Source organism: Cricetulus griseus (assembly GCF_003668045.3).
Source record: "Cricetulus griseus strain 17A/GY chromosome 1 unlocalized genomic scaffold, alternate assembly CriGri-PICRH-1.0 chr1_1, whole genome shotgun sequence".
Lineage (NCBI taxonomy): Eukaryota > Metazoa > Chordata > Mammalia > Rodentia > Cricetidae > Cricetulus > Cricetulus griseus.
In genome coordinates, this window is record NW_023276807.1 from 214422757 (window position 1) to 214442535 (window position 19779).

General features: G+C 41.1%; 1 protein-coding gene across 8 annotated transcripts in view; it reads left to right on the forward strand.

Moving 5' to 3' along the window:
• The window catches only part of Cab39l (calcium binding protein 39 like), a 116882-nt gene that overhangs the window by 15871 nt on the left and 81232 nt on the right, over positions 1–19779 (forward strand). For 5 of the 8 annotated variants that reach the window (XM_027390439.2, XM_027390436.2, XM_027390437.2 and 2 more), the window contains one exon: positions 792–860. The exons of 2 other annotated variants lie outside the window; for them this stretch is intronic. The gene's annotated coding sequence lies outside the window, so the exon portion shown is untranslated. Of the gene's footprint in view, positions 1–752; positions 861–19779 lie in introns of all 8 variants that reach the window. One more of the 8 variants, XM_027390440.2, reaches the window with a different exon arrangement.

Sequence of the window (19779 nt, forward strand, 5' to 3'; positions counted from 1 at the left end):
TACTCTAGCTTGTATCAAGTTGACATAAAACTAGCCAGCACAGGGATATAAACACAAACTGTTATTGATTTAGAGATAAATACTAGATTGTCCCAAATGGCTAAGTAAAAATGTTTGAATTAAAAGTATGCCGAAGTCAAAAAGAACAAAACTTGGTTGTCGTATAGGCTCATCATGTAGTATGTTTACCATACAAGCCTGACAACCTGAGCTTGATCAATGGAACCTGGAACAACATGGAAAGAGAATCAACATCATAGTTGTCCTCTGACACCACACACATACACACACAAATAGTAACATTAAAAAAAGAAAAGAACAAACCCTAGCATGTACAGTTTTTAAATGATGTTGTCAAAAGCAAAAACCCAGATTTTCTTTATGACATTTCAAAGTTGTGGTTTTTTTGTTCTGTGGAATATCCTTAACATCATCAAAGATTTTCCACATCCTTTTGTAGAAGACAAGGGATCAGCTGAAATGTATTTCATCTCCTCATATTGTTCAGTTACTGGTGGAGATTACAGAGGTTCCAGAGTTCCCCTCCTCAAGATGGCCTTCATATACCCACTGGCTTATTTGATGATAAGATATTTTTTAAATTTAGTGACCTATTGGAGTAGTTAAGTAAGGACTTTTTTGTTGTTCTGATTTGTCTGTATCTGATTATGCCAGAGAATGTAATTTGTAATTCTTTATAACTGAAAGGTATGGGAAACAGTATTAGATTTACTATAAAATCTTTTCTATAGGGTTTACAGAATTAATTCTGAGCATTTTCTGGTTGTCAGAACTGTGCTGAGCAGTGACTGAAAGCCGCAAGCATTGGACAGATTTCCAGAAGACACAAGCTTTCTGAGGTGAGATAATAACAGTACAAGATCAGGATTATCATTTCTCTTGACAGTTAAAAGTTTATCAAGAATAAATATACTGTCCCAACCTGAAGTTTTACAGAACTGTTTTAGAAGTAAAAGAATCCCATTTGCAGTAGTGTGCAGGCAAGAACTGGTCCTCCTGCCTCTACCAAACAAGCAAAATGCCATTTAAAACAAATGGTTGGACACAAGAAAATAAAAACCTTTGGTGATAGGACCAAACAAGTGGGTTGTGTAAGGCAAATGGGTGTTGAAGTCACTGAATACTTTGAGGACATTCTCAGAGTGCCAACAGAAAGTATTCTCACACCAGCAAAGACTTTCCATATCCTTTCCTAGAAGACAAGGTATTGGGCTTGAGTGAGTTTTCTTTCCTGATACTGGGTTCAGGTGCTGGTGGAGATTACAGAGATCTGAGTTCCCTTCCCCAAGCCAGACAAAGCACTTTTTAAATTCAGCTACCTGTTGGAGTAGTTGGGTAGGGATTGGTACTGGCAGTCAGTTAATGCAGTACGGCAGCTTAACCTTGTCTGTCATTGTCTCGTCCTCCCAGTTTGGCTTGACTGCCTTGTCTTTCCCCTTTGCTTTGCACACAATTTCTTCTTTTACTCCACATGGCCCTTTCGGAACCAATTTTTTCTTCTACTGTAACACCCAGAATGGTGTTTTTCTTGAACACGTTCCTGTTGGCATAAATCTTCTGTGCATGATGGCTTGGTCATAGAGAAACACTTCTTGTGTCCTACAGTTAAGTAGGGAGGCTGGTCAGAGGCCATTTACAGAAGCTTCAGGTCTAAGTGTAGGTATGAGCTCTGCTAATAATCCCTGGCTATGAGCTGACAATCTTGAGCTTTTCACAGTTCTAAAACTCTACAAATGAAGAGGTTTAATCAAAAGTGGATATAGTTCTATAATACTCTTAGGTACTAGCTAGAAACAATCACAGATTCTCTGTGGAAGGGCATATGTAGCCATAATATAATTATAGTTAAGGCTCTAACAAATACACATATTTTTTTTAAAGAAAATCAAATTTAAAGGTGAAAATCAAGGTACAATGATCATGACTCAGCGAAAACAACAAAAACTAAAATCTTTCAGATTTCAGCTGTTAGAAATATGCAGTAAGTATATAAGTATTTTTACAAAGCAAGAGACTGTAAAAGTGACCAGGCATATTTAAACAGGAATCAATTGGGTCAGAAATAAAAATTGTAACAACTTAAAAAATACGTGGTAGATTAGCCTAGCATATAAGGCTAGTTAAAAGCTGTTTACAACCTCATGGTAAATACAGCAGATTGTGAAATGGTGATTAGAATTCCAGAGAGTAAATTCCAGGCTAGTCTGAACATATAAGACTTTTTTTTTAAAGTCTTGTCTTAAAAAAAGAAAAGCAAAAATATTAAAATCATGGACTAGTTATGAGAATATTCATGCTAATCATTGGGATGTATAAGAACTATGAAAAACACAAATCCTCAGGTTTAAAGAGCCCGGGGATTTCTGTGTGCAGAGTTACACTGTGAAGCTTTGGGATGCCAAACACAGAGTCTAGCAGGCCACAACCCACATAGGAAAACTCGGTTCTAGGTGTATGTATGAGGGAAATGGTCCTGAAAAGGCGTGTGGAGTAAAAGAAGAAATTGTGTGCAAAACAAAGGGGGAAGACAAGGGAGTCAAGCAAAACTGGGAGGACGGGACAATGACAGACAAGGTTAAACTGACATATTGCATTAACCTTCAGTGCCATGTGCTTTAGTAGACATGGATTGGAATTTTAGTATTCCAGGCCCATGCACTGTATTAACAAAAGGTACTGATTTGTTTCAAATGTGGTAGCTAAAAGGAGACAAATATTTCTTTGCAAGCCAGAAATTAGAAGAAAAACAGCAATTTAAAAGAAGGCAACATTATTTATTCACTCGAGCATCATTCATTCATTCATTCTTTTGATGCTAAGGATTGACCTCCAGGCTTAATATGCTGTAAGCATACACTCTACCACTGAACACCCAGGTACTTGTCTGGGGGTTTTGTTTTGAGACAGAGATAGTAAGGGTCTAGGATCTATCTTCACCACAGGAACGAGAAACGGGGGGAAGGTCAAGGAGTAGAGAGGGAAGGGGGAGGGAGGGTTAGGAAAGGGAAAAGAGAAGATAGGAGACTGGCCTGATGCTATGTAGTGCAGAGCTGTATGTACAGATGTTTTAATCATGCAGATTATCTGATAGGTGAAATCAAGACTTTTTCCTGAGTTTTAGCAATAATTTTATTAGTATGTAATGTATGAAGGAAAATTTTGTGGAATAATTGTTTTTCCAATGAAATGTGCAAGACTTCTGTGTTAGTAGCTGTTATGAGCACTGATTTGCATATTTTCCCCATGTTTCTTAATTAACATTTCTAACAGACTGCTGGTTGTACAAAAGTCACACTGAATCTTTTTTTCTGGTTACTTTCAACAGTTGTGTTTTAAACTCATTTTTCTTGATTCCTTTCACTTAGTGGTAACTATATTGCTCTATTCAGGACAGTAAGATATCAACGTTTGTTGAAGGGCTGCCTGAACAAAGTTTTTTTCTGCTCCTGTTAAAAATATTTAGAGAAAGTCCAATCTCCCTGTTGATACTGGCTGTCTGTGCTAGGTGCTCTAAATGAGACTATCCCTGCAATGGTAACATTCTCAGAAGCACCATCTTCTAGGGTGGTCCTTACTAGGGACTGGTGTTTATACCCTTGTGTCTGCCCTGTGCACAACAAACAGAAAACAGTAGAATATTGCTTCTAAGACTAGTTTAAGAAAGATACTTTGGTTTCTCTCTTTGTCTTACGTTTTAAATCTCTGACTCTGAAGGTGACTAAATAAAAGTTAGTATGTTGTGAGTGTCCCTGTGGAGAGGCCTTTTTGGTTGGGGTTTTTATTGTGACAGAAACCTGAGAAAACAAAAGGAGGAATGATTGAATTATTTGGCTCAGACCTTCAGAGATTCTGGCCCCTGATGGCCAGGAAACGGAGAAGCAGGAAAGGAAAGGTCAAGGGCATCTTTCCAGGGCACATTCCCCCAGTGACTACTACTTATAACTAGACCTCACTTCCGACTTTCTAACACTTCTCAGTAATGCCATCACAGTATAAAACCATCAAGAAACTAATCCATTGCTTAAATCAGAGCCCTTAGGATCCAATTACTTCTCTGAAATTAGATCCCCATCCAGAAAAGCATTCTGTTTGGGGATATCTCATATCCAAATGTAACCAGACTTTTGTAGCAAAGAGCTAGAATCTCTTAGTGCCATATGATTTGAGAACAGCCTTAAACTGGCACCTTAGTTACAATAATTGCACCAACACTCTGGGATTCCTGGTATTTAGAAACCATGTAAGACAATAAATCTTAACTTCTGTGTTTTCAAATTATAAATGGGGACAATTGTTCTGCAATAGAATGATACTAATATTGGTAACTAAGTTGAGTGGTACAATAGATCAGCATGCACCCCTAAATTCCTATGTTGAAGCCCAAACCTCAGTGAGATGGCATTTGAAGGGATAAATCTTAAGGCTTGAGCCCGTGTGAATAGTTTAGTGAGTCCTGCAGGAGCTTGCTTAACTTTCTACTATGTGAAAATAGAAGGAGGATCAGATTGACTTCTGTGAATAGGAAGTAGACCTTATCACTCAGTGAAATCTGCTGTGTCCTTGATCTTACACTTTCCAGCCTTTAGAACGGTGATAGAAATGGGTATGTATTCCATTGGTGCAGCTTAAGCAGAACAAGGCAGATGCTGTCAGAACAAAGAGTTTATTTTATTTTATTTTATGTATATGGTTGTTTTGCTAACCTGTCTGTGCACCACGTGCATGCAATGAAGAGGACATATGTTCCCCAAAGACTGAATTGCAGAGGGTTGTGAGCTTCCATGTGGGTGCAAAGAATTGAAACGTGTCCTCTGGAAGAGCAGTCCATGTTCTTAACCACTGAGCCATCTCTCCCACCTCAGAACAAATAGTTTTGAAGTAGATGTAGCTTTAAGTTCAGTAGCGGGTGATTGGTGAGTGGGTTTTGCAGATCCACATGAGTTCCTGTTTTAGGAAACTGTAGACTCATGTCCTTTGATGAGGTCACCAATTAGGGCTCAAAGAAAACTCAGGGGAATTTATTAAAAACTGAGGAAAGAGGATCATTATAACACAGTCACCATAGTTATATGCAAACTGGAAAAAGGTGGGTAATGAACTGGGTGATACAGATAAGCAAATTGCCACCCAGAGAGTTGAAGGTGTTGCCTAGTTTATTCTTGCTTCTTGTAGTAAAATGTGAGGGAAGTGTGTGAAGAAAGGACTGATAGGTAGGGTGGTGAATGCCTGTAACCCAGCTCTCAGAAGGCAGAGGCGCAAAGATTGCTGCAAGTTCAAGGCCAGCCTGACCTATACAGCCAGTACTAGGACAGCCAGGACTACATTAGTTAGAATCAGCTCACAAACAAAAGGATCAGTAAACATCAACAGTATCAGTCAGTGAATGATATAAAATGTAACAAGTGACAGCTTTCATGGTTGGAAATTTAGCTTAGTAATAGAGTGCTTTCCCAGCATGCTTAAGTTTCTGGGTTCCATTTCCAACAAGGGTGGTAGAGAGAAGCTGCTTCCAGCCCAAGGTACTGTCAGGAAAACAAGTTCTGAGGAGAAGCTGAGCGTTTGCTTGTAAACACCTTTGTTGGCACTTAAGAAAGGTGCTGCCCCCGAGGAGTTTTCAGGCTAATAGTGTTACTGGTGAATTTATCTAGCAAATAGTATGACTTCTAGGAATCTTAGGGAAATGATCCTTGTGTCAGCCCTTTCGACAGAATTTCAAGATTAATGTTAAAAAAGGGGGAGGGGGGACTGCTAAGAGACCAAAAAAAAGGGAGACTCCTAAGAGACCTGTGAAGTTTTAAGAAAACTATGTTTTGAAGATTCATGCCACCTTGCACTTAAGGGGTGCACAGAGTACAGGAAGCAAATGCCTCTCCTCTCAGACTTAACATGAGTCAGATGTAGCTGGGGAGGCAGCTCAGCATGTGCTTACATTCATGTAAAAAAGAATCCAAAGAGCTGAGCCTTGAAGATGGTGAACTTATCTGTGGGGAACGATCTGGTGGAAGCAGAACCGAGTCCTAGCAGGGAGCTTATAGCTATTGCCTGCTTGAATTTCTTTTCCTTTTTGTATTTTTTATTAGTTTTTGAGAATTTTGTGCAATATTGAGAACCTGTACGATTTTTTTTACAACAGTTGTAGTCTATTACAGAGACCCACACTGGACAGAATGCACGGAATAAATGATTGTGGGGTGCCTATCCCACAACTTAAGCAGGCCACAACTGTAAGCTTACAAAGACTCCATTCTGCCTCCACCAGAAACAGCTCCTAATAGAACTGTTCTTGGATAAGATGTGAGAGGTACATTATTTATGGGTGTAAAGGTATTTAGAATACAGTTAGAAATTATATTGATTTAGGAACATGACAGTTGAAGGTTCTTCTCTTAGGTCTATGACCTCTTCAGCCACAGATCATTGGCTAGGTTTACAGTGCCAGGCATGAATTCCCTTCTGCTGAGTGGGCTCTAAATCCAGCTAGACAGCTGTTTGTTACCCCAAGATAGAAGTGCCGCGACTGCAGCATTGTGGATAGCTTACTGTTTAATCATTGCTTTGGTTCAGGGGCTTTACAGCCGAGTAGAACTGCCAGCTTGCATAACACCCTCTGATACTGTGAGAGCCAGTGCTCAGAGAAGAGGTGTCTAGGTCTGTTGCAGCTCAATTCCTTGAAGTCCTGTGTCTCAGGGTATGGTGTCTTCAGTATAATAGGGTCATGTTTTCAAGTTCTAGTTGGCAACCAAGGATGAAATTGTTTTGGAGTCTCTTGGACATCCTTGAAGAACAATTTGAAGTGGTTTCTGATGTCTGGAACCAAGGTTTTTGTTAGTCTATGGCTCTTGAGGGTGGGGACAATGCCACATGATTTTCTAATTTGTGGATCCTAGCTCCAAATCTTTAAGATATGAGTATATAACCTGAAATAACCACAAAAAACAAGGAAATAAAAAGGAACCACAGTGGGATGAGGGTCAGGGGAAGGAGCTCTAGAGGGTGGGTTAGTAGGATACAGGTACTATGAAGGGGGAAATGGGAAAGGGAACTTGGGCTTGGGAGGAGGGAGGAGAAATAATGAATACCAAGGTTGATTGAAAAAGGTATGGGGAAATAAATTGTTTTATACTTGAAAATACATGTATAGGGGCTGGAGAGATGGCTCTGTAGCTAGAGCACTTGTTTTTCAGAGGCCTGGAAGTTTGGATCCCAGTACCCACATAGCCAATACCTGTATTGCTACTGCTAGGTACCCTCTTCTGACCTCTACAGGCATCCACACATGAGACAGACACACATAAATAAAAATAATAAATTGAAAAATACATATATAATGTATAATTATATGTATATACATATGTAAAAAATTTTGAATGAAGTTATACCTGGCTGGATTTCAGTGACATGCTCATATGTACTTTCCATTTCTCCTTTTTCACAGTCAGGGAATTGAACTCAGGACCTCAAACTTGCTAAGCACATGCTCTCTCCCATTTTTCAATAGGATTATATATAGGGTTATCTGTAGCTAACCCCCCAAATCTTTAAGTTAATTAACTGGTTTCTTTAGCTTAGTCATAATGAAAACACCCACATACATAAAGAAAAAATAATTATTTTCTGTTAAAAGCCAAGCAATAAATAGTTTGACATTGTAAGCCACTTGGTCATCATTGAAGCTACCAGACTTTGTCTTTTAGTGTAAAAGCACTATAGACAATGAATGAAGAGCTATGGCCAAATGTTGTTGTCATAAGTCATAGCACAACAGAAACCATCCTAGGAAATGCCCGAGAAAGCACAGGCCAGGAATGGCTTGATACCTGGTTCCGAGTTAAAGATGGAGATACTGATGATATTTTAGGGTTTTTGGAAATCAACGACTGAATTCAACATAAAACATTACCTTACCAAGGGTCAGAGGGTATAATGGCCAGCCAGCCTTTTTTTTTCCAACTTTTTTTTTTATTTGAATTATAAACAGGATTGTTTTACATGACAATTGCAGTTCCCTTCTCCCTCCCGTCCTCCCCTCCTCCCCCCAACTAAAACCCTATCTATCACATATCCTTTTTGCTCCCCCTGGATGGTGAGGTCTTCCATAGGGTGTCATCAGAGTCTATTGTATCCTTTGGGATAGGGCCTAGCCCCCCCCCCCACCCCCACCCCCCACCCCCCCCACCCCGTGTGTCTTGGCCAGCCAGTCTTTTAACATGATCTTCAATGCCCCTGTCTGATGGTATGCTTACCTTTAACACTTCTCACACCAACACACGCTGTACCAGAGTTGGTATATTGGTCCAACAGAGTGGCAGAAATGACATTACCACCCTGAGACGGTGCAGGGTTCTTTTTTTTCCACACATAGAACACAGCTCTAGGGGAGGTTACATGCCCTTTTAAGCAGATCTGTGAGAGGGGGAAAGGAGAGGTCTTTAGGCTGCTTGAGGAGCCCTAGTAGAAGATCTCCAAATTCCAGATGGGGCTTCCCAGATGCCCATGGTCCACTGAACCTCAGAAGATGCTTTGAGGCAGAACACTTCACAAAGCTCCTTTCAAATTCCTGATGGCTCAAAAGCTGAATGAGACAGTACCTATTTCTTGTTTGCCATGTAACTATAAAGAACTAATACACTGTTCTGTTGCTACCAGATTATGAAACAAGGGTGGAAGTAAATGGCCCCTAATTATGAGCTGTTCAGCCAACTAGGAACCCTCTACCTCCCACACTTGATGGCTAGGTGAATTGCTTAAATTCCTTTACATACCTCTTTTGATTCTTTTCACACGTGCATAATGTACATGTGTGCATCATGCAAGTCCGCTTGCATCTGGGGTGCACATGTCCATACAGCAAGTGAGTAGAGGTTTGAGGTTGATGTCAAGAATCTTCCTTAATTGATCCTCCACCATTTTTGTTGAAGCATGGTCTCAGTCAAACTCAGAGCTTACCAATATAGCGAGTCTAACTAGCCAGCTTGCTGCATGGATCCTGTCTCCCTTGTGAGGATGGAGTTACAGGTGTGATAGGGTTTGAACGTGCGCCAAAGATGAACTGTGATCCGGAATGGTGAAGTCTCTTTAATCAAGAAAACACCAAGGCAAGACGCGGGCCAGAGCGAGGTTACAGGAACCCAGCAAGCGCGGCCATTAAAGGGGCTAGGGTCTTCCAGTGCAGCCCTTATAAAGCTCCCTTACGTCACACCGGATTTCCTTCACCACGCCCTTATGGGCGAGTCCCAGGTCCACCTGGCACCTGTCCCATGACTATTGGGCGGGGCTAGGGTGTCTCCCTACAATTTCCCTTTTAGTCTAAAAGAGGATTAAAACTTAATAGTGTAAAATATCCAAAACTAACAATCATAAAGGTGAAATACAAGAAGATACAATAATCTGCTATGACACATCCTATGTCTATTCTAAGTCTTAAAGTCATATGGAAAAGGTGTCTAACTTGAACACCTTCTTCCAATCACGACTCTAAACAATAAGAAGGTCATTCTTAACTAGGCTTATACTACCCTAATAAACAATAATGGGGAACGGGGGGCGTAGCATCTTCTAGGCTACTTCCTGCTGAAATGGGATGATGATAGTCATGTGGGCCCTATGGAAAAAAATGCTAGTATAGAGAAGGTCTCTAATGAGTTATGTCTAGTCCATGTTAGATGAGATTTGTTTGATTGAAGATCTACGTTGAAATCCTCAACTTGATTGAAGTCATTCTGGTTGGAGTGTCGGTCGAAACGGAGTGAGTTGAATCCAGTGCAGTCGGGAAGGTATAGTCCAATTCTTTTTCCGGAGCATGCAGGGATTGCTGTCAGGCTGGTTCTTGTTGGCTATATGGGACTCAAACATAAGAGTCATCAGAGAAATGTTCGCTTGTTCATGTATGTGTACTGGGAAAGGCAATCCTTGAAGAACAACAATTATGAGAGGGTGTAGGCCTTGAAAGAAAGAGCCAAGAAAAGACAAAGATAGTCCTCTTATTCTTCATTTATTCTGTATTACAGCAATTGGCTTCTTGATATAACACAAAAACTTTAAAATGTTGTTAAATAACATGCTTGGATTTTAGAGTAGGAAAGCCAAATCCAACTCTAAATCCAGCATCGATTTAATTGAATAGGGACTAGGAAATGAAGAGACATAGAGTTCTTAAGTATCCACATATGTAGAGTCCTTTGACTTCTGGAGGAGGGTTCCTCAGTAAATACTGTCAGTCATCCTTGTCGAGAGGGTTGTCTTCCTCAACTCAAATCTTGATCAATTTTGATGGTATCCAAAGATTTTCTTCTCCTGTGGAGACAAATGCAAAACCCCTACCCCAACGTAACACATGTCCAGGTTTCCATACCGAGGTCAGCACATCTTTGAAATACACTGGTTGGTTCAGTTCAGCAGTTTTTTTCGTAGTCCAGTGTCTTTCTGCAGCTGTTTGTCCACTGTCATTGGCATTAAGAAATTTTAGCGTTAATAAAGCATTATGCAATCTATGTTTGGGGGGTTTCTACTTACCAGCTTGCCTATGGAGCATCTTCTTAAGTGTCCTGTTAGACCTTTCAACGACTGCTTGTCCTGTAGGGTTGTGTGGTATACCTGTGACATGCTTAATGTTATAATATTTGAAGAACTGTTTCATTTTTGTGGAGACATATGCTGGAGCATTGTCAGTTTTTATCTGCGCCGGTATGCCCATAACTGCCATCACCTCCAGTAGGTGTGTAATAACGGAATCAGCTTTTTCAGAGTTGAGAGCAGTAGCCCATTGGAAACCTGAGAATGTGTCAATGGTATGATGCACATATTTCAAATTTCCAAATTCTGTAAAGTGAAAGACATCCATTTGCCAGATCTCATTCCTCCGAAGGCCTTTAGGATTACATCCTGCTGGCAGTGGAGTTTGATTATAAAAGGAACAAGTAGGACAGTTTCTCGCTATCTCCTTGGCTTGTTGCCAAGTGATGGAGCAGTCCTTCTTTAAACGCTTTCTATTTACATGATGCTTTTTATGAAATTCTGAGGCTTCTAGCACAGTGCCAATCAATAAACGATCGATCTCGTCATTGCCTTGTGCCAGTGGGCCTGGCAGACCCATATGGGATCTGATATGCGTAATGTACAGTGGGTTACTTCTGTTTCTGATTGTTTCCTGTAACTGCAAGAACAACGAGGTTAGTTCAGTATTATCAGGGATAAATTCTGCAGTCTCTATGTGCAAGACGACTCTCTCTGCATATTGGGAATCAGTAACTATATTAAGAGGTTCCGTAAAATCCATAAGCACCATAAGAATTGCATATAATTATGCTTTCTGCACAGATGTATATGGACTTTGAACTACTTTACTTACCTCACCTGCTTTATAACCAGCCTTACCTGTTTTGTTAGCGTCAGTGTAGAAGGTAAGAACTCCAGAAATGGGAGTTTGTCTTACAATGCATGGAAGAATCCAAACTGTCTTTTTTTATTAATTTAATTCTGTCGGTTTGGGGATAGTTGTTACTAATTGTTCTCAAAAAGTCGGTGAGAGCTATCTGCCAATATTCATTATCCTTCCATAAGGAGGAAATTTCATCATTAGTTAAAGGTACTATAATCTCTGCTGGGTCTTTCCCATTCAACTGACGAAGTCTTAATTTGCCCTTTAAAATCAAATCAGAAATCTTTTCTATATACGTCTTTAACTTTTTGTTCTGTTTATGTGTCAGGAATATCCATTCCAATATAGTGTCTTCCCTCTGCATCAGAATCCCAGAAGGGTATATTCTCTGGATGGCAAGATAACCAGAATGCAGTCTAGATCAAGGTTTATCCAATCTACATGCGCATCCAATATTCGGTTTTCTACCCATTGTAGCTCTTTTTCTGCCTCAGCAGATAATATTCGTGGATTGTTTAAGTCCTTATCACCTTTTAGTGCCATTTTTAAATGCTTTAAGTCGTGTCCTTCCACACCAATAATCGTCTGTAATTGAGAAATTTCTCCCAGTAGCTTCTGAAGACTGTTAAGAGTTTGATAACGGTCCGTTCTTGTACCTTTTGAGGTCTGATTCTTTGTAAGTCTATCTTATATCCTAAATAGTTAGTAGAATCTCCTCTTTGTATCTTTTCTGGGGCAGTTTGTAAACCTCATCTAGGCAGAACCTCCTTCACCAATTTAAACATACGTTCCAAATTTCCTCATTAGAATCTGCTAAAAGAATATCATCCATATAATGATAAACAAGAGATTGTGGAAATTTTTTACGAATTATTTCCAAAGGTTGTACAAATTGTTGACACAAGGTGGGGCTATTTAGCATCCCCTGAGGTAAAACCTTCCATTGGTATCTCCGAACTGGCTGTGAGTTATTAAGCGTTGGCACTGTAAATGCAAACTTCTCTCTATCGCTTTCTTGTAACGGTATAGTGAAAAAAGCAGTCTTTCAGGTTAATTACTATGATCGGCCATCCTTTAGGTAATAAGGAAGACAATGGCATTCCAGGCTGTAGAGAGCCCATAGGCTGAATTATCTTATTTATGGCTCTCAGGTCTGTCAGCATTCTCCAGTTACCTGACTTCTTCTTGATGACAAATACAGGAGAATTCCAAGGGCTGGTAGATTGCTCTATGTGACCAGCCTCTAACTGTTCCTGTACTAACTTTTCTAGAGCCTCAAGCTTTTCAGAGGTCAAAGGCCATTGCCCTATCCAGACCGGTTCATCTGTAAGCCATTTCAATGGCAGGGCCTTTGGTTCCTCTGAAGGCCTGTCATTTGTATTTAGTGTCTGTACAGCCTGGATAGTTGGTAACCAGTTTCCATGGCATTTTACCCGATCCTTTCTACTATCCAGCAATTGTCTAGAATTCGTATCTGACACTGGAGGGATGTTAATTTGAGTATTCCATTGCTGTAATAAATCACGACCCCATAAATTTATAGCAATATCTGCTACGTAAGGTTTCAGTATACAGACCACCGAGTTAACATTCCGTCGAACTCTAGATAGAGTTCCAATTCCTAAAAATTGTACATTTGCCTCTTTAAGCGGCCATTTTTTAGGCCAACTTTTCTGAGTGATAATAGTTACGTCGGCTCCAATGTCCACTAAGCCAGAAATAACTTTATTATTAATTTTAATTTTCAACTGAGGTCTTTTATCATAATAGAAGCTTGCCAAAATATGTGTTTCTCATTTTCACCAGTCACATGTGATTCTTCATTACTAGTCAAACTACCCTCTAGAGCAGTATCATTTTCCACCATAGGCAAGGAACTATCTATTTGTCCTGCAAGAGATTGTCTTCCACTGTTACTGGGAATGATCGAACTGTTCTCGGGGTAGGGGACTGCTTGAGGCCCCCTTCCGAATTTCCCAGCGCCAATAAGTTCCCCTGAAAATCCCTAGTTGATCTGCATTCGTTAGTCCAGTGTTTGCCCTTACCACATCTCCTACATAACCCAGAGGGCAATGACCTGTCACGTCGGGAATCATTAGAATTTCTCTGTCTACAATTTCTCCTTATATGTCCTATTTTACCACAGCTGAAACATCTATTCTCCTGACACCTCCGTGGACTCCTGGAGCGTGCTCTTCCTATGCAAGGCTCTGGGTCATGGTGGCGATGAGCACTGGCCTCTCGGTACCTGTGTGAGCCCCTGTAAGGTGCTCTTCCTTCCCAAGTCCTTCTGTTGCTATCTTTTCTAATCTCCTGTTGTCTGTTGAAACCTCTTGGGACAGCTTCTTCTGCCCAGATTCCAGCATCTCGTATGTTACAGTCAACCTGGGCAGTATGCAGAACCCATTCTTCTAGTGGAGCTGAGCTGATCTTTAGAGGCAAAAGTATTCTTTTGCACATTGGGTTTGCACTGTCATAAGCTAAGCTATACACAATTGAATGTCGTATCTTTGGATCTGCTACCTGTTTGTCTACTGCTCTGGTCAATCTGTCTAAGAAGTCTTCAAATGGTTCTGTTTGTCCCTGTTCTATTTTCGCAAAAGCTTCTAGTTGTTCTCCTGATTCACGAACCTTGTCCCATGCATTTAGTGCTGCTGTCCTGCATAGGGACAGCGTATGGTCATCATATTCAGCCTGAATCTGTGGGTCAGAATAAATTTATACCTTCTCCTAGGATTTTTTGGAGAGGTGCATCAACTCCGTCCCTGGCGGCTTGCTGTTCTAAGAGTCCGCCTTCTTCCCTGAATAACGCCCTCCATTCAATTAGGCAAGAATTCTCAAGGACAGTTGATGCCAATCCTACCCAATCTGCGGGCGTCACCCTGTTAAAGGTGGCCCATGAATGCAACAGCTGTTTTACATATGGGCTATGAAGACCATACGAGACAACCGATTCTTTAATATGCCTAAGATCCTTTAATTGGGTTGGTTGCCACGTATATGCTGTCTGCCCCTGGGAGTGTTTTTTAGATGATTGCTTGTCCACCACCATGGCCGGGTAGACTAAAGGTGTGTGTGTAACTGCTTTAGGGTGATTGAAATACCTTCTCGAATTGTGCATCTTGGATCAGAGTGAGTCAGTGTCTTCTTGTTCAAGATATGTCAGCCGGGTCAGAATTTCCTCATGAGAGGCTTTAATCTCATCCACCATAAAAGATTCAAGGTGTGATGTGGAATCCACGATTTGCTTCAACAATTCTCCTGTAAGATTTTCTAGATGGGTAATACGTTCATCCCTAGCTAGCATTTGGGTGGCCTGGAAATAGCCATCCAGAGACTGAAATTTAGAATCAAGGTTGCAATTCATCTCTGCCATGAACTCAGTAGACATTTCCAGCTTGGTGACCCTGGTTTGTAATTCCTCCTGTCAGCTTTGAAACTCAGTTCTAAGTTCATTATAGTCCCTCTCACATTTCCCAGCCATTGATTTAGTGGCATTATCTGATTGTTGAAGCCTATTCTGGGTATTTTATACCTTAGTAACAAAGGAATAGGAGAGAGAGCCTAGCTGAGTTTCTAAGCAGCTGCATGCCGTCTCCAACAATTCACGGTCTGCTGCCTGCCTAGCCATTAAGGCACCATGGTCTGTAGCCTGTTTAGTTTGTAGCATCCCTAAACTAGATTTCAGTTCCTGAATCTCATCATGGTCCTTTGCCCGATCAGCCTGTAAAGACTCTAAGATGGAGCATCTGTCTACTTTCATGTTGTTATAAATGTGCTGCACTTCAGCTTGAGTAGTAGACAGATCTGCCTGCATCGTATAGAACATTGAACGAAGCCTATCATCCAGTTTTTGTTCTAACAGCTCAAGAAGTAATGAATAGGTAAGTTTTGATTCATTTAGAACCTGGCTACGTAAGGCTTGTATGTCCTGCAAGTGGGTGGAGAAATCAGACTTCCTTCTGTTCCTGAGGAACAACAACACGTGAATCAATAAAGTCACAGCTAACAAGACATATAAGCCAATATTTTGCAAGTCAGCCTGCTCCTCCAGCAGTGAATGCATAAAGCATAAGATATGTTATACATGTCTAACTGTAAAGGAAATGCAGCCATATTTATTGGTAATTCCATTTCCAGTTGCAGTAACCACATCTGGCCAGCAGGTGGCACAGCCGCGTCTGTCTAGAGTAGGATCGGACTCACAGAAATCTGCTTTTGCCTAAGGAAATCTTTAGAACGTACCTGGCAGGTATTTGCGTCAGGCAGGTGGCTATGCCCATAGCTAGAGTTGAAAAGCTAACCCTGCCAGGGCTGGCCCAGCAGACAGCGGCCGCAGGTGTAGACAGGCAGGCGGGAACAGGGAAATGGTTAGCAGCGTGAAGAGGCAGGGGCGAGCAGAAGCGCAGCGGGGAGGAGGGGTGCTTTCCCTGTGGATGAAAGTTGAAAACCCTCTGCTGTGCACGCAGGCAGCTCCTGCATTCAGGCCCTAAGTGCACACACGTAGCTAAAGTGAGTGTGCAGGAGAACTCTCCAGGCGGCCGGGTAGCTGGGCAAGGCCGGGGCCGGGTCTCCTGCGGGCGGGTGGATGGGCGGGCAGATGGGTGGGCAGGGGGAACTCACGCTGGTGGTGTGGAGATACCGCGGTGGGTAGTCAGAGGTCCGGGCGGTGCAGGGTGGAAAGGCGCCAGTGGCCGTGCGGTGGGAGCGCAAACGGTGGCTTCAGTTGTGCCCGCCAAGTGCCCTAGCTGTGCTCGGCGGCGCTCAGAGCGCAGGAGTGCTGAGGGCAACCGTGGGAGGCAGGATTCGGGCAGGCGGGAAGGACCGATACTGGCTGCGCAGGGAGTGGGGAAGTCGGGCGGGCCGGAAGGACCAATACCAGCCTCGGGGAGGGAGAAGCAGTATGGGTAACTCACTGTGGAAATGCCCAGGCGGGGTGCTCCCTGCCCCTCCTGGGCTAAGCTGCCTTTCTTAGCTGTAGCGGTCGCAGCGGAGCCCCACGTTGGGCGCCAACTAATAGGGTTTGAACGTGCGCCAAAGATGAACTGTGATCCGGAATGGTGAAGTCTCTTTAATCAAGAAAACACCAGGGCAAGACGCGGGCCAGAGCGAGGTTACAGGAACCCAGCAAGTGCGGCCATTAAAGGTGCTAGGGTATTCCAGTGCAGCCCTTATAAAGCTCCCTTACGTCACACCGGATTTCCTTCACCACGCCCTTATGGGCGAGTCCCAGGTCCACCTGGCACCTGTCCCATGACTATTGGGCGGGGCTAGGGTGTCTCCGTACACAGGTGGGAAGCTCACCCAGCATTTTTGTGGGCACCCAGCTTTTATGTGGGTTCTGTGGGCCCATTGAAGAGTTCTTCTGGTTTGCACAGCAGTTTGTTTTAACTGAAGACAAAAATGATGAAAAAATAATTTTGTACATTGCATGCTGATGTGGACACATTTTTCTCCTTATAGGTATAACTAATTTATTGCTTTATAATTTCCTAGTTCTTAGACTGTCTTAGGGTTTCTGTTGCTGCTGCCAGTAGCATTAAATTCTAATGTTATAGTTGTCCATTTTATCATGCTATTGTTAATCTTTTAATCTATAAATTAAACTTTGACACAAATATGTACATATAGGACAAAACCAAAATAGATAGGTAATATGTTTTCTGTAACACAGTAATAGATTTCTCCACTGACTTAGTAAGCCAGATCAAGCAAAATTAAAAAAGTAAAAGTTAATCTGAGCAAAGTAACTCTCGGGTGAGTTCTCCAGCCCCAGAGATCAAGGCAGGAGAAAAGACAGAAGTCATGCACCTGAACTAAAGCAGGGAGCTTATATGCCCTGTAGGTGAGGAGAGAGAACATGTCTAATACAAGCTGGGTTTGTGTCCAAGTATAACACTTTAGGTGGGAACTTGGGTTGCTGGAAACTTCAGGGAAGGAGCTGCCACAGTGGCCAAGAATGCAGAACGAGGCTTTTTGGGCTTTACTTTGTTGGAGATTCTCTGAGAGGATGGGATTTGGAGGGAGCGGGGCTTCTCAGACCCAGCAGGAGTGAGCTGGAGGTTCCAGTTGAACAATAGGGTTCTCTCCTATCTAAGCACTCAAATATACACTGAGTGTCTTGGAAATTATTCTCTCCTTATATAATGGTGGACTACTGTTGTAAATTTGCCTGCCCTTGGAATTTACCAAGTCATTTAGTTTATGTGCCTGCAAAACATTTTTCTGTGTCTTGGTTCACTTGTTGTATTCCTATTTAGAAATATTCTCTTGATACAGCATAATTGAATTTTCATATTCATCTTTATATGTATGTAAACATGCATTTATAGCTTTTACACATACATATATTTTCATAGGGGATATTTTGGGGAATGGGGTATAGTCTTATATTTCATCCTCTTTTTGCTTTATTAATTGTATAGAAAATTTGATGTTTTCAAATATGAGTTTGTATTTTTCTTCAAGAATCAGCTTCTTTCTCCTAAGATAAGGTAACTTCTGCTTCATTTTAGCCATTTCTGAGATTTTTTATTGCTTCATTTGGTAGTGTAGAAAATTATGGATGTCTTTATATTTTTATTTATATACATCTTAGTCCCATGTGTCAGTTCTTGCCCTTGTTTCCTGACCTACTTGGATTCTTTTCAGAAAGTCCTTACCTATTTGTTTATCTTTTAAAAAAAACTTTTAATTGTTTTATCTGTACGAATGTCCATGCACCAAGTATATACCTGGTGCCTGCAGAGGCCAGAAGAGGGCATCAAAATCCCTTGCTGAGCCATCTCTCCTGCCACCAGAGTTATATCCTGATGTGCTTTCCTTGTATTTTCCTCTAGCAGTTTCAGGGTGCCTGGTCATATGTTTAGGTCTTTGATTCATTTTGAACTGAAGTTTATAAAGAGAGAGAACTTGACAAGGATCTTCTTTCATTCTTTTGCATACGAATATCAGTTTTTCAAGCACCAGTTTTAGAAGAGGCTTTTTTTTTCCCAATGTATATTTTTGTTACCTTGTCTAAAATTAAGGAGGTTATGTAGTTATTCATTTCTGGGTCCTCTATTCTGTCAGTTAGTTTGTATATCAGGTTCTGGGTCAGTACCCTGCTGCTCATGGTTTAAAGTCCCAGTAACATAATTTGTCAGGTAGTATGATACCTCCAGCATTGTTGTTGCTGCTTAGAATTGGTATGGCTGGCTGGGGTCTTGTTCTTCTGTATGAATTTGAGGATTGTTTTCTTCAGTTCTGTGAAGAATGTTATGGAATTTTTATGGGAATTACATTGAACCAGTAAATTTGAGTTACATCCATTGTTGTAATTGAATTGCTGGACCATGTTTATGGGAGGTCTTTACATCTTCTAGTGCTATTTGTTTTCTTTATTCGGTGTCTTTTAAGTTTTCATTGGGAGCTGTCTCAATTCCTTGATTAGAATTATTGCTAGTTATTTCATTAAAAAATTTTTTTGAGATGAAGTGAATGGGCTTCTCTTTCAACTCGATTTCTTTCTTGACAAGTTCATTCATAGTACACAAAGAGCTACTGGTTTTTGTATGTTCATTTTGTAACCTGCTACATTGCATAAAGTTTCTCAGATCTAAGGATTTTATAGTGGGTTTAGTATCTTTTTGCATAAAATCAGATATTCTATAAATACAGACAATTTGACTTCTTTATTGTTTGTATCCCCTTTCTCTCTTGCCTTACTGGTCTACTTTAGAATAAGAGTGAGCAGAGAGGGCATTTGTATTTCATTCTCAATTGGGGGAAGTGATTTCAGTTTCCCCCATTTGACATAAAGTTGGTAAGTTTGTTGGTGTACCCCTTTTCTGTTGGTGTTACCTTTGTTTATCTTCTTCAATCTGAAATTTCATGCTGTGCTTTCCTGAGTGAGACTTCTTTCCTCTTTGTGTTCAAGGTTTCTCTGTGTATCATCTGGTCACAAATTGCTTTAGTTTGTGTTTGTCTTGAAATGTTTCTCTCACTTGATTTTTAATATAGCTTTATTATATTGTTCATTGACATTATTTCAGACTAGGAATATATTATTCCATGCTTTTCGATCTTTTTAGGTTTCTTTTCAGAGGGCTGTAGTATTTTCCTTTGTAAATACGTTGTCATTTTCCTCTGGGTGATGATGGCACATGCCTTTAATCCCAGCACTCCAGAGGCAGAGACAGGTGAGAAGGCAGATCTCTGTGAGTTCAGGGTCAGCTTGGTCTACTGAGCGAGTTCCAGCACAGGCTCCAAAGCTACGGAGAAACCCTACCTTGAAAAACCAAATAAATAAATAAGTTGGCATTTTTCTTACAGGTTTTAATGCTGGTATTGTTATAAGAGGCACATTAGAAGGATATAACAGGATATAATTATTTACTTAG